Source organism: Oculina patagonica, chromosome 1, assembly GCF_052425735.1.
Source record: "Oculina patagonica isolate OP01 chromosome 1, crgOcupat, whole genome shotgun sequence".
In the NCBI taxonomy this organism is placed as follows: Eukaryota; Metazoa; Cnidaria; class Anthozoa; order Scleractinia; family Oculinidae; genus Oculina; species Oculina patagonica.
This window is the reverse complement of record NC_135758.1, coordinates 17,947,685-17,961,994: the sequence shown is the minus strand read 5'-3', so window position 1 is coordinate 17,961,994 and position 14,310 is coordinate 17,947,685. Positions and strand designations below refer to the sequence as shown.

At 38.9% G+C, this 14,310-nt stretch overlaps 1 long non-coding RNA gene across 2 annotated transcripts in view; it reads right to left on the bottom strand.

Annotated features, from left to right (window-relative positions):
* Positions 1-1,616: 1,616 nt before the first annotated feature.
* LOC144660190 (uncharacterized) overlaps positions 1,617-14,310 on the bottom strand; it is a 69,021-nt gene continuing 56,327 nt past the window's right edge. For both annotated transcript variants that reach the window (XR_013572054.1, XR_013572055.1), the window contains one exon: positions 1,617-1,874. This is a non-coding gene — a long non-coding RNA (uncharacterized LOC144660190). The remainder of the gene's footprint in view (positions 1,875-14,310) is intronic.

Genomic DNA, 14,310 nt, shown 5'->3' with positions numbered 1-14,310 from the left:
CTAAAATCTGTCCTAGGTTTAATGAATTAGAATTTTGCGGGTTTGAAACTATAGTGATATCATACCAAAACGGCTTGCAAATGTAACAATATATTTTACGATAATTTTACGAAGAAAAGATGAAATTTTCTTTATATTTTGTCGCCAAGTTTAGAATTACTATTCGCGAAAGTTTTCAACGTCGATTTTTCACTCATTGATAGTTTTAGCCTTTCGTGGATCTACGAACACAGGATAATTATACGTATACATGGTTAAAAATTCCAAATTTTAGGGGTTTTTAATAGATCTTAGTGATTTTCCTCTCCTTTTCCAGTGTCCCCCAATAAGTGCCAATTTGTTGCAATGGAATGAGATCTGTCACAAAAATAAAGGTTGTTACTTACTTTAATTTGCATAAAACCAACAAACAACAAAAGCGAGCGAAATCCCGTGCAGTATTTAATAACGAGAATTAATCAGGTGCCATCTTTAGCTATCTTTTTGGGTGTGAGTTGGTGCCAAGCTTGAATTTGTTATTCAGGTTGAACATGACAACAAAAATATCACAGCGAAAGTTTCAAAGCCATAAACAGCGAAACTTTGCGCGTCTTCGTGGACATGTTAACCATTCCTGAAGGCGTAACTCTAATAAAAAATTAACTTGAAGCAAAAGGAATTACTTTGACAATAGAAACCATGGTAGATGCGATATTGCCCAGAAGGGTTAGCTTCAATATGGAAGAACCGAATTCTAAATTCCTGAGAGTTTAATTTAACTTTAAACGAAATCCTTTTAGTGTTTCAAATGTGACCGGCTTAACAAACCAGTTCCTTTGTTCTTGTCAATTTCAGATGCCTGCTTTGAAAGGAATTGCTCTAACACAACAACGAAACGAGACATCGGCATATCAAACGACCTGGAAGAATAATCTTCACGAATTCTGAACAGACATTTACGCAGGTACGTTTATCTGTTTATTCGTCTTTTTATTTGCCGTCAACTTGATACGTGTTAGCATGGTTTGGCTGCCGACCACATTAATACCGGCCACTTATTTATGCATTTATCATTGTCAAGCCCGAAAATGGGTGGGGTGGGGTCGGACAGATGTGGGTCATTTGACAGCAATTGCCTTCCCCACCCTATGGAATTTGACTAAAACTTGGCCCAGGGAAGGGAAGATTTGTTTTTTTTTTGCAAAGGGGAGTAAATGGCCTCTACACGTCAATGCGGCCGCACGTAAGAAAATACTTGATGGCAGGAATGCTCTTTGCTTGACTGACACACCAATATGCCTTATTTGTTCATAGACAAGAAGGAATCTAGCATCTTGTATCGTAACCTGTTTATTTAATCCACTAATAGCTAAGGTTAATTTTCCATATAAAAAGGATTTAAAATTAAAGTGGCTAGTCTGACACGCATATTTCCTCTCTGCCAAGAGACTCGTCAAAGACCTTAATTCGTACATTTCCTCAAGGCCAATATGCAAATTTCCAGTGAATACCAAGACCACGAGGTGCACTTTTGTGCTTTTTTTCGACGACCTTTCTCGAAACAACTGTATAGTATGTGGTTGGCGTAATAACCCAGCTCCTTTGCTCTTGTCAATTTCAGATGCAAGCTTCCACTTAAACACTTAAAAAGGTACGTTTATCTGAATATACATGTATAACGTGTTTGTCAGCCTGAGGTTTGGTCGCCGTATCGAATTAACAGCGACTTAACCTTCCTTGCCAAGAAGAACCTTTATTTCAAAGAAATGTGTGGAGTGCAAAAATAATTGTTAAAAATATACGAGTAATACAACGCAACCAAAATTTCTTCACTTTGACGAAAACACATTGAACAAGTCCCGGGAATGAGTCTCTCTGCTTCTGTCAAGAAGTAACTGAAAAAAGGGGACATTCATTAATTAAAAAACTAAAAGGACCTCTTAGCAATACTTTGGCTTTAAGTAAAAACTGACGCATAATTAATTTTCATTTCAGTTTATCCTTTCCTCAATAACCAATCAGTCAATCTGTCTTGAGTGAGCAGTCAATAAACTTCATGGTCAATTCATGGTCCGATGTTCTCAGCGTTACCTTGGCAACAAAAGCCGCCGTCAACTTCTATCCGGCAGTGGTTAGTATGGTTCTATGGGAAAATTAAATTATGGTGTGACATGAAAATACACAAATGAGTTGAATGTTCATTTTATTCAATGCTCCAAATTAAATAATGTAAGATGAAAATACAAAAATCACTTGAAAGTTCATTATATTCAAAGCTTCAAATTAAATCATGGTGTGACATGAAAATAAACAAATCACTTCAATGTTCAGTTATCTGCAATGCTCCAAATTAAATCATGGTGTGACGTGAAAATACACAAATCAGTTGAATGTACATAAAATTCAATGCACCAAATTAAAGGATGTGACCTGAAAATACACAAATAGGTTGAATTTTTAATTATATTCAATCCTCCAAATTAAATGGTGTGACAAAAATACACAAATCAGTTGAATGTTCAATTATATTCAATGCTCCAAAAAATGGTGTGACACGGAAATACACAATTAACTTAAATTTACAATTATATTCAATACTAAAAAATTAAAGGGGTGACATAAAAATACACAAATCACTTGAAAGTTCGCTTATATTCAATGCCCCCAAATTAAATCATGGTGTGACATGACAATAGACAAATCAGTTGAATGTTTATTAAATTCAATGCTCCAAATTAAATTATGTGACATGAAAATACACAACTCAATTGAATATTCATAATTTATATGTAATTATGCTCCAAATTAAATCATGATTTGACATGAAAACACACAAATCACTTGAATGTTCATTATATGCAATGCCCCAAATTAAATGATTGACATCAGATGAAAAATATACACAAATCACTTGAATGTTCTTTTTATTCAATGCCCCAGATTACATTATGTGACATGAAAATACACAAATCAGTTGAATGTTCATTGTATTCAATACTACAATAAAATATGTGACATGAAAATACACAAATCAGTTGAATGTTTATTATATTCAATGCTGCAAATTAAATGGTGTGACATGAAAATACAGAAATTAGTTGAATGTTCATTATATTTAATGCTCTAAATTAAATGGCGTGACATGAAAATACACAAATCAGTTGAATGTTCATTATATGCAATTATGCTCCAAATTAAATGATTGACAACAGATGACAAATATACACAAATCACTTGAATGTTCTTTTTATTCAATGTCCCAGATTAAATTACTTGACATGAAAATACACAAATCAGTTGAATGTTCATTATATGTAATTATGCTCCAAATTAATCATGATTTGACATGAAAACACACAAATCACTTGAATGTTCATTATATGCAATGCCCCAAATTAAGTGATTGACAACAGATGACAAATATACACAAATCACTTGAATGTTCTTTATATTCAATGTCCCAGATTAAATTACGTGACATGAAAATACACAAATCAGTTGAATGTTCATTATATGCAATGCCCCAAATTAAATGATTGACACGAAAAATATATACAAATCACTTGAATGTTCTTTTTATTCAATGCCCCAGATTACATTATGTGACATGAAAATACACAAATCAGTTGAATGTTCATTGTATTCAATACTACAATAAAATATAATGAGACATGAAAATACACAAATCAGTTGAATGTTTATTATATTCAATGCTGCAAATTAAATGGTGTGACATGAAAATACAGAAATTAGTTGAATGTTCATTATATTTAATGCTCTAAATTAAATGGCGTGACATGAAAATACACAAATCAGTTGAATGTTCATTATATGCAATTATGCTCCAAATTAAATCATGATTTGACATGAAAACACACAAATCACTTGAATGTTCATTAGATGCAATGTCCCAAATTAAATGATTGACATGAAAAATATACACAAATGACTTGAATGTTCATTATATTCAATGTCCCAAATTGAATTATGTGACATGAAAATACACAACTCAGTTGAATGTTCATTATATGTAATGCCCCAAATTAAATGATTGACAACAGATGACAAATATACACAAATCACTTGAATGTTCTTTTTATTCAATGTCCCAGATTAAATTACGTGACATGAAAATACACAAATCAGTTGAATGTTCATTATATTCAATGCCACAATGAAATATAATGTGAAACGAAAATACACAAATCAGTTGAATGTTCATTAGATGCAATGTCCCAAATTAAATGATTGACATGAAAAATATACACAAATCAGTTGAATGTTCATTAAATTCAATGCTCGAAATTTATATATATATATATGATGTGACATGGAAACACACAAATCAGTTGAATGTTCATGACTATAAATATTCAATGCTCCAAATCAATAAATGGCATGACATGAAAATACACAAATCAGTTGATTGTTCAATTGTATTCCATGCATCAAATTAAATGTCATGATATAAAAATACAAGAATCAGTAGAATGTTTAACTATATTCCATTGCACCAAATTGAATGGAATGATGTAAATTCAACAGACTGCCCAATTATCCCAAATGTGCATCAAATTAAATTCCATGATTATATAAGAATAAAAAAATCAGAAGATTGTTCAAAATTATATTCCATGTACCAAATTAGATGATAAAAAGTGAACAAATCAATAAACCAAATTAAGCGGCATTATATAAAAATATTAAGCATCTATAGTTTGTTTAGTTGCATTCAATGCACCAAATTAAATGGTACCATATAAAAATATACAAATCATTAGATTGGTCAATTCTTTTCGATGCACTAAACCAAATAGATATAAAATTACACAAATCAGAAGATTATTATATTCCATGCAAAAAACTATATGGCATGGAATGAAAATCGACAAATATACAAATTAGTAGATTCCTCAATAACTAATGCAGGATATCAAATAATATAGTATATTGGTCCATCAAAAACAAGGGATTGCTATTCTTTCATCTGCGGCTCCTTACGTATGGAACGATCTGGGCCTACACATCCCTTATGATGAAAATTTTTAATGTTTTAAAATGCATCTTTTTACACTTGCTTTTAAAATGTAATGTTTTTAAACTATTTTTAACTTATGAAATTATCAAGTGTTTTTATAATTTTAGCGTTATTTATTTTTACCTTAAATTAAAATATTATGTACATTTAAGCTTTTTATTTGCCTTAAAAATTAAGTATGAACATGCTTTTGAGCATAATTATTTCCAGGGTTCTGAATAGAAATTTCAGCAGCTGTTGCTGTGTTGTTTTCACCCGTAACAGGGATCTACATGGCCAAAGGCTATGTAACTTAAATCTATTGACTGCAGTGCTTTGACAGCCCTAACACTTTCAAGTGACACTCGGAATAGGTGTTACGGGTTAACGGTTCAACTGAGAACCTTGATATTTCTATGAAAAGGGCGCATTATAGTTTTTACATTTTTGCCGGTAATTATTAATATTGATTACTATTCAATTATATATATTCCACGCACTAAATAAATTGGCAAGATATAAAAATACACAGACTCTATATACCAAATTCAATTAGTCAGTCAAGTCTTGCAGGATATTAGTTTGTTCCTGCACGTCTCAAAGGAAATCTCTTTCTTTGTAGTACATGGGGTCGCATCTCAAAGTGCTCTTTATTCTGGTCCATCCCATCTTGAAGCAGGATGCTTTTTTTGGCTGCCAGTCACACCTTGAAGGATACCTTCTTTTTCGTGGTACATCGCGTCTCAGAGGTTATCTTTTTTCGCGGCCAGTCACGTCACAAAGGATATTTTTGTTACTTGCCGCCCATCACATCTGAGAGGAAATCTTGTTTTTCGTAGTCCATGGTGTCTAGATGGAAGTTATTTTTTATTGCTGTCTGTCACGTCTCAAAGGGCTCTCTTTTGAGGTCCATCGCATCTTGCAGGATACTTTTTTGTGCTATTCTGCCCCACCATAAACACCAAGACACAAATGATATGGAGAATAATGCAGTGTGCCGTGGGTAGCCAGCACTGTGAGAAGTAAACAAAGCAGAAAAGTAAACGAACAACAAGGAAAAGAGCAACGAATAAAAAAACGAGAAATTCAAAGAAAACTTAACTTATAACATGTTCCTGGATTGAATCCCACTTGTCGAACAAAATCTTGCAGACGAAAACAACGCGAAATTAGGAGGCGACTTCGTGTCCCTCCATTTGTGACCCTATAACGACTCGCTGCTTGTTTAGAACGACGCTCTGCACGCCTCTCAGAACGAAAAATGCGTTTCTCGTCCTCAGAATTTGAAGTTACCACGTCCGATAAATATTCGCCAACTGTCGACCAGCCAATCTCACTCCTATCAGTAAACTTAATTACCTTTCTGCGCTTTCAGTCAGGCTTATACCTTCTTCCATGACTTTCTTCGCTTTTTCGTACTTCACACTAGCCAGGGAATCTCTAGCATCGGAAAGCCAATCAAGAACTTGCCATTGATGCTCGTATTGCTTCTTGTTGCCCCCTTAACTCCTTTAACCACGGCAGCAACTGAAAAATCACGCTCGTCTGATAAATCTCGCTTAAAGTTGGCTAGCCTAGACTCGATAACTGTAGTTAAATGTGACCTCTCGCGCGAAAATGTGCACTAAGGGCTTCATACCGAACGGTAAAATACACGGCTACTGAACGGGTAACACACCGCTTACAAAGCCGTGTGGAACGGATGAAACTGCACGTCTGAACGCCTTGTAATTATTTCTGAGCGCACCGTTATGAACTACTGAACGGCTGTCGAAAAATTTGGAATGCACGGTTATGAACTACTGAATGGCTGTCAAAAAATTGGGCAAAAATATCAGAAAAAACATGCTTGATCGCTTCGGGCACTTTAGGACCAACTCCCCCAGAGCCCCGGCGGATTGAAAGGGCACAAAAAAAATAATGGAAAAGGGGGTGGTAAAAAGTGGGGGGGGAAAAAAAAAAAAAAAATTGTAAAAAAAGTCTTAAAAAAGAAAACCCAAGAGACAAAAGGACGACACGCAAATGAAAAAAAAAAAAAAAAAAAAAAAAAAAAAAAATAAAAAACTTCATATCGAACATATTGTTTTTTTTTTTTTTTCTCTCTCATGTCTACTATCACCTCCCTCCTTTTTTATTTTTACTCCTCTATAAACTATAATCTTTTTTTTTTTTTATATTTTTTTTATATTTCGGGTTCTTTTTTTTTTTTTTTTTTTTTTTTTCGGGTGGGTGGCCCTCTTTTTTTTCTTTTTATTTTTCAGGTTGGTGCGCCGCTGTCTTTCTCTTTATATCTTTCAGGTTGGTGCGCCGCTGTCTTTCTCTTTATATCTTTCAGGTTGGTGCGCTGCTGTCTTTCTCTTTATATCTTTCAGGTTGGTGCGCGGCTGTCTTTCTCTTTATATCTTTCAGGTTGGTGCGCGGCTCTCTTTCTCTTTATATCTTTCAGGTTGGTGCGCAGCTGTCTTTCTCTTTTTATCTTTCAGGTTGGTAAGCCGCTGTCTTTCTCTTTTTATCTTTCAGGTTGGTGCGCAGCTGTCTTTCTCTTTATATCTTTCAGGTTGGTGCGCCGCTGTCTTTCTCTTTTTATCTTTCAGGTTGGTGTGCAGCTGTCTTTCTCTTTATATCTTTCAGGTTGGCGCGCCGCTGTCTTTCTCTTTTTATCTTTCAGGTTGGTGCGCTGCTGTCTTTCTCTTTTTATCTTTCAGGTTGGTGAGCCGCTGTCTTTCTCTTTATATCTTTCAGGTTGGTGCGCGGCTGTCTTTCTCTTTATATCTTCCAGGTTGGTGCGCTGCTGTCTTTCTCTTTATATCTTTAGGGTTGGTGCGCCGCTGTCTTTCTCTTTTTATCTTTCAGGTTGGTGAGCCGCTGTCTTTCTCTTTATATCTTTCAGGTTGGTGCGCGGCTGTCTTTCTCTTTATATCTTTCAGGTTGGTGCGCCGCTGTCTTTCTCTTTTTATCTTTCAGGTTGGTGCGCCGCTGTCTTTCTCTTTATATCTTCCAGGTTGGTGAGCCGCTGTCTTTCTCTTTATATCTTTCAGGTTGGTGCGCAGCTGTCCTTCTCTTTTTATCTTTCAGGTTGGTACGCAGTTGTCTTTCTCTTTATATCTTTCAGGTTGGTGAGCCGCTGTCTTTCTCTTTATATCTTTCAGGTTGGTGCGCGGCTGTCTTTCTCTTTATATCTTTCAGGTTGGTGCGCTGCTGTCTTTCTCTTTATATCTTTCAGGTTGGTGCGCCGCTGTCTTTCTCTTTTTATCTTTCAGGTTGGTGCGCCGCTGTCTTTCTCTTTATATCTTTCAGGTTGGTGAGCCGCTGTCTTTCTCTTTATATCTTTCAGGTTGGTGCGCAGCTGTCTTTCTCTTTATATCTTTCAGGTTGGTGCGCTGCTGTCTTTCTCTTTATATCTTTCAGGTTGGTGCGCCGCTGTCTTTCTCCTTTTATCTTTCAGGTTGGTGAGCCGCTGTCTTTCTCTTTATATCTTTCAGGTTGGTGCGCGGCTGTCTTTCTCTTTATATCTTTCAGGTTGGTGCGCCGCTGTCTTTCTCCTTATATCTTTCAGGTTGGTGCGCCGCTGTCTTTCTCTTTTTATCTTTCAGGTTGGTGCGCCGCTGTCTTTCTCTTTATATCTTTCAGGTTGGTGAGCCGCTGTCTTTCTCTTTATATCTTTCAGGTTGGTGCGCAGCTGTCCTTCTCTTTTTATCTTTCAGGTTGGTACGCAGCTGTCTTTCTCTTTATATCTTTCAGGTTGGTGCGCGGCTGTCTTTCTCTTTATATCTTTCAGGTTGGTGCGCGGCTGTCTTTCTCTTTATATCTTCCAGGTTGGTGCGCTGCTGTCTTTCTCTTTATATCTTTCAGGTTGGTGCGCCGCTGTCTTTCTCTTTTTATCTTTCAGGTTGGTGAGCCGCTGTCTTTCTCTTTATATCTTTCAGGTTGGTGCGCGGCTGTCTTTCTCTTTATATCTTTCAGGTTGGTGCGCTGCTGTCTTTCTCTTTATATCTTTCAGGTTGGTGCGCCGCTGTCTTTCTCCTTTTATCTTTCAGGTTGGTGAGCCGCTGTCTTTCTCTTTTTATCTTTCAGGTTGGTGCGCCGCTGTCTTTCTCTTTATATCTTTCAGCTTGGTGAGCCGCTGTCTTTCTCTTTTTATCTTTCAGGTTGGTGCGCTGCTGTCTTTCTCTATATATCTTTCAGGTTGGTGCGCAGCTGTCTTTCTCTTTATATCTTTCAGGTTGGTGCGCAGCTGTCTTTCTCTTTTTATCTTTCAGGTTGGTGCGCAGCTGTCTTTCTCTTTATATCTTTCAGGTTGGTGCGCAGCTGTCTTTCTCTTTATATCTTTCAGGTTGGTGAGCCGCTGTCTTTCTCTTTTTATCTTTCAGGTTGGTGTGCCGCTGTCTTTCTCTTTTTATCTTTCAGGTTGGTGAGCCGCTGTCTTTCTCTTTATATCTTTCAGGTTGGTGCGCGGCTGTCTTTCTCTTTATATCTTTCAGGTTGGTGCGCCGCTGTCTTTCTCTTTTTATCTTTCAGGTTGGTGCGCCGCTGTCTTTCTCTTTATATCTTCCAGGTTGGTGAGCCGCTGTCTTTCTCTTTATATCTTTCAGGTTGGTGCGCGGCTGTCTTTCTCTTTATATCTTTCAGGTTGGTGCGCTGCTGTCTTTCTCTTTATATCTTTCAGGTTGGTGCGCCGCTGTCTTTCTCCTTTTATCTTTCAGGTTGGTGAGCCGCTGTCTTTCTCTTTTTATCTTTCAGGTTGGTGCGCCGCTGTCTTTCTCTTTATATCTTTCAGCTTGGTGAGCCGCTGTCTTTCTCTTTTCATCTTTCAGGTTGGTGCGCTGCTGTCTTTCTCTATATATCTTTCAGGTTGGTGCGCAGCTGTCTTTCTCTTTATATCTTTCAGGTTGGTGCGCAGCTGTCTTTCTCTTTTTATCTTTCAGGTTGGTGCGCAGCTGTCTTTCTCTTTATATCTTTCAGGTTGGTGCGCAGCTGTCTTTCTCTTTATATCTTTCAGGTTGGTGAGCCGCTGTCTTTCTCTTTTTATCTTTCAGGTTGGTGTGCCGCTGTCTTTCTCTTTTTATCTTTCAGGTTGGTGAGCCGCTGTCTTTCTCTTTATATCTTTCAGGTTGGTGCGCGGCTGTCTTTCTCTTTATATCTTTCAGGTTGGTGCACCGCTGTCTTTCTCTTTTTATCTTTCAGGTTGGTGCGCCGCTGTCTTTCTCTTTATATCTTCCAGGTTGGTGAGCCGCTGTCTTTCTCTTTATATCTTTCAGGTTGGTGCGCTGCTGTCTTTCTCTTTATATCTTTCAGGTTGGTGCGCTGCTGTCTTTCTCTTTATATCTTTCAGGTTGGTGCGCCGCTGTCTTTCTCCTTTTATCTTTCAGGTTGGTGAGCCGCTGTCTTTCTCTTTTTATCTTTCAGGTTGGTGCGCCGCTGTCTTTCTCTTTATATCTTTCAGCTTGGTGAGCCGCTGTCTTTCTCTTTTTATCTTTCAGGTTGGTGCGCTGCTGTCTTTCTGTATATATCTTTCAGGTTGGTGCGCAGCTGTCTTTCTCTTTATATCTTTCAGGTTGGTGCGCAGCTGTCTTTCTCTTTTTATCTTTCAGGTTGGTGCGCAGCTGTCTTTCTCTTTATATCTTTCAGGTTGGTGCGCAGCTGTCTTTCTCTTTATATCTTTCAGGTTGGTGAGCCGCTGTCTTTCTCTTTTTATCTTTCAGGTTGGTGTGCCGCGGTCTTTCTCTTTTTATCTTTCAGGTTGGTGAGCCGCTGTCTTTCTCTTTTTATCTTTCAGGTTGGTGCGCAGCTGTCTTTCTCTTTATATCTTTCAGGTTGGTGCGCCGCTGTCTTTCTCTTTTTATCTTTCAGGTTGGTGTGCAGCTGTCTTTCTCTTTATATCTTTCAGGTTGGTGCGCTGCTGTCTTTCTCTTTTTATCTTTCAGGTTGGTGCGCCGCTGTCTTTCTCTTTTTATCTTTCAGGTTGGTGAGCCGCTGTCTTTCTCTTTATATCTTTCAGGTTGGTGAGCCGCTGTCTTTCTCTTTATATCTTTCAGGTTGGTGCGCCGCTGTCTTTCTCTTTATATCTTTCAGGTTGGTGCGCCGCTGTCTTTCTCTTTATATCTTTCAGGTTGGTGCGCCGCTGTCTTTCTCTTTTTATCTTTCAGGTTGGTGCGCCGCTGTCTTTCTCTTTATATCTTCCAGGTTGGTGAGCCGCTGTCTTTCTCTTTATATCTTTCAGGTTGGTGCGCGGCTGTCTTTCTCTTTATATCTTTCAGGTTGGTGCGCTGCTGTCTTTCTCTTTATATCTTTCAGGTTGGTGCGCCGCTGTCTTTCTCCTTTTATCTTTCAGGTTGGTGAGCCGCTGTCTTTCTCTTTTTATCTTTCAGGTTGGTGCGCCGCTGTCTTTCTCTTTATATCTTTCAGCTTGGTGAGCCGCTGTCTTTCTCTTTTCATCTTTCAGGTTGGTGCGCTGCTGTCTTTCTCTATATATCTTTCAGGTTGGTGCGCAGCTGTCTTTCTCTTTATATCTTTCAGGTTGGTGCGCAGCTGTCTTTCTCTTTTTATCTTTCAGGTTGGTGCGCAGCTGTCTTTCTCTTTATATCTTTCAGGTTGGTGCGCAGCTGTCTTTCTCTTTATATCTTTCAGGTTGGTGAGCCGCTGTCTTTCTCTTTTTATCTTTCAGGTTGGTGTGCCGCTGTCTTTCTCTTTTTATCTTTCAGGTTGGTGAGCCGCTGTCTTTCTCTTTATATCTTTCAGGTTGGTGCGCGGCTGTCTTTCTCTTTATATCTTTCAGGTTGGTGCACCGCTGTCTTTCTCTTTTTATCTTTCAGGTTGGTGCGCCGCTGTCTTTCTCTTTATATCTTCCAGGTTGGTGAGCCGCTGTCTTTCTCTTTATATCTTTCAGGTTGGTGCGCTGCTGTCTTTCTCTTTATATCTTTCAGGTTGGTGCGCTGCTGTCTTTCTCTTTATATCTTTCAGGTTGGTGCGCCGCTGTCTTTCTCCTTTTATCTTTCAGGTTGGTGAGCCGCTGTCTTTCTCTTTTTATCTTTCAGGTTGGTGCGCCGCTGTCTTTCTCTTTATATCTTTCAGCTTGGTGAGCCGCTGTCTTTCTCTTTTTATCTTTCAGGTTGGTGCGCTGCTGTCTTTCTGTATATATCTTTCAGGTTGGTGCGCAGCTGTCTTTCTCTTTATATCTTTCAGGTTGGTGCGCAGCTGTCTTTCTCTTTTTATCTTTCAGGTTGGTGCGCAGCTGTCTTTCTCTTTATATCTTTCAGGTTGGTGCGCAGCTGTCTTTCTCTTTATATCTTTCAGGTTGGTGAGCCGCTGTCTTTCTCTTTTTATCTTTCAGGTTGGTGTGCCGCGGTCTTTCTCTTTTTATCTTTCAGGTTGGTGAGCCGCTGTCTTTCTCTTTTTATCTTTCAGGTTGGTGCGCAGCTGTCTTTCTCTTTATATCTTTCAGGTTGGTGCGCCGCTGTCTTTCTCTTTTTATCTTTCAGGTTGGTGTGCAGCTGTCTTTCTCTTTATATCTTTCAGGTTGGTGCGCTGCTGTCTTTCTCTTTTTATCTTTCAGGTTGGTGCGCCGCTGTCTTTCTCTTTTTATCTTTCAGGTTGGTGAGCCGCTGTCTTTCTCTTTATATCTTTCAGGTTGGTGAGCCGCTGTCTTTCTCTTTATATCTTTCAGGTTGGTGCGCCGCTGTCTTTCTCTTTATATCTTTCAGGTTGGTGCGCCGCTGTCTTTCTCTTTATATCTTTCAGGTTGGTGCGCAGCTGTCTTTCTCTTTATATCTTTCAGGTTGGTGCGCCGCTGTCTTTCTCTTTTTATCTTTCAGGTTGGTGAGCCGCTGTCTTTCTCTTTTTATTTTTCAGGTTGGTGCGCCGCTGTCTTTCTCTTTATATCTTTCAGGTTGGTGCGCTGCTGTCTTTCTCTTTATATCTTTCAGGTTGGTGACCCGCTGTCTTTCTCTTTTTATCTTTCAGGTTGGTGAGCCGCTGTCTTTCTCTTTTTATTTTTCAGGTTGGTGCGCCGCTGTCTTTCTCTTTATATCTTTCAGGTTGGTGCGCTGCTGTCTTTCTCTTTTTATCTTTCAGGTTGGTGAGCCGCTGTCTTTCTCTTTTTATCTTTCAGGTTGGTGCACAGCTGTCTTTCTCTTAATATCTTTCAGCTTGGTGCGCGGCTGTCTTTCTCTTTATATCTTTCAGGTTGGTGCGCTGCTGTCTTTCTCTTTATATCTTTCAGGTTGGTGCGCCGCTGTCTTTCTCTTTTTATCTTTCAGGTTGGTGCGCCGCTGTCTTTCTCTTTATATCTTTCAGGTTGGTGAGCCGCTGTCTTTCTCTTTATATCTTTCAGGTTGGTGCGCAGCTGTCCTTCTCTTTTTATCTTTCAGGTTGGTACGCCGCTGTCTTTCTCTTTATATCTTTCAGGTTCGTGCGCGGCTGTCTTTCTCTTTATATCTTTCAGGTTGGTGCGCGGCTGTCTTTCTCTTTATATCTTCCAGGTTGGTGCGCTGCTGTCTTTCTCTTTATATCTTTCAGGTTGGTGCGCCGCTGTCTTTCTCTTTTTATCTTTCAGGTTGGTGCGCCGCTGTCTTTCTCTTTATATCTTTCAGGTTGGTGAGCCGCTGTCTTTCTCTTTATATCTTTCAGCTTGGTGCGCAGCTGTCCTTCTCTTTTTATCTTTCAGGTTGGTACGCAGCTGTCTTTCTCTTTATATCTTTCAGGTTCGTGCGCGGCTGTCTTTCTCTTTATATCTTTCAGGTTGGTGCGCGGCTGTCTTTCTCTTTATATCTTCCAGGTTGGTGCGCTGCTGTCTTTCTCTTTATATCTTTCAGGTTGGTGCGCCGCTGTCTTTCTCTTTTTATCTTTCAGGTTGGTGAGCCGCTGTCTTTCTCTTTATATCTTTCAGGTTGGTGCGCGGCTGTCTTTCTCTTTATATCTTTCAGGTTGGTGCGCTGCTGTCTTTCTCTTTATATCTTTCAGGTTGGTGCGCCGCTGTCTTTCTCCTTTTATCTTTCAGGTTGGTGAGCCGCTGTCTTTCTCTTTTTATCTTTCAGGTTGGTGCGCCGCTGTCTTTCTCTTTTTATCTTTCAGGTTGGTGAGCCGCTGTCTTTCTCTTTATATCTTCCAGGTTGGTGCGCTGCTGTCTTTCTCTTTATATCTTTCAGGTTGGTGCGCCGCTGTCTTTCTCTTTTTATCTTTCAGGTTGGTGAGCCGCTGTCTTTCTCTTTATATCTTTCAGGTTGGTGCGCGGCTGTCTTTCTCTTTATATCTTTCAGGTTGGTGCGCTGCTGTCTTTCTCTTTATATCTTTCAGGTTGGTGCGCCGCTGTCTTTCTC